At 46.5% G+C, this 903-nt stretch overlaps 1 pseudogene; it reads left to right on the top strand.

The window, feature by feature from the left end:
* Positions 1-322: 322 nt before the first annotated feature.
* Positions 323-440, top strand: LOC124569492 (annotated as a pseudogene).
* Positions 441-903: the final 463 nt, after the last annotated feature.

Raw genomic sequence — 903 nt, 5'->3', positions numbered from 1 at the left:
GTGTAATGTGAGTTGTTAAACGAACGAGGTTCAAATGTGTGTGAGATCTTATGGGACTTAACTGCTAAGGTCATCAGTCCCTAAGCTTACACACTACTTAACCTAAATTACCCTAAGGACAAACACACACACACACACACCCATGCCCGAAGGAGGACTTGAACCTCCGCCGGGACCAGCCGCACAGTCCATGACTGCAGCGGTTGAGACGGTTCGGCTAATCCCGCGCGGCTTAAATGAAAGAGATTAGTGAAAAACTTTATAGGTGGTTGGACTGAAATTATAAAACGAATTACTAATTTAAAATTACTATGTTCTTCTTGCCAACGGCCTTGCCGCAGTGGTAACACCGGTTCCCGTCAGATCACCGAAGTTAAGCGCTGTCGGGGTGGGCTAGCACTTGGATGGGTGACCATCCGGTCTGCCGAGCGCTGTTGGCAAGCAGGGTACAGTCAGCCCTTGTGAGGCAAACTGAGGAGCTACTTGATTTCCGGTCTCGGAAACTGACATACGGCCGGGAGAGCGGTGTGTCGACCACATGCCCCTCCATGTCCGCATCCAGTGACGCCTGTGGTCTGTGGATGACACGGTGACCGGTCGGTGCCGTTGGGCCTTCATGGCCTGTTCAGGAGGAGTTTAGTTTAGTTTATGTTTTTCGTTAAGAAACCTCAATTTTAAAGCTGTACGAGAATGGAAGTATAGCCATCATAGACCTATTGCAGCATGCAGACGTCATCGAAAGTGAGTGAACATCTGTTGTCAGACAACACATGCTTGTAGTTAGAAAATCTTGCAATATTTGCTCCAACAACTGGAGCATGCACTTTGATATTTTATTTAGTTAAAAAAAAAAAAAGAAAATCGAAACTCGAATAACGACGTTTCACAAATGGACATTACGTT

This window comes from Schistocerca americana, unplaced genomic scaffold (genome assembly GCF_021461395.2).
Source record: "Schistocerca americana isolate TAMUIC-IGC-003095 unplaced genomic scaffold, iqSchAmer2.1 HiC_scaffold_15, whole genome shotgun sequence".
In the NCBI taxonomy this organism is placed as follows: Eukaryota; Metazoa; Arthropoda; class Insecta; order Orthoptera; family Acrididae; genus Schistocerca; species Schistocerca americana.
Note: the sequence above shows the minus strand (reverse complement) of the source record. Positions and strands in the feature narration are given on the sequence as shown.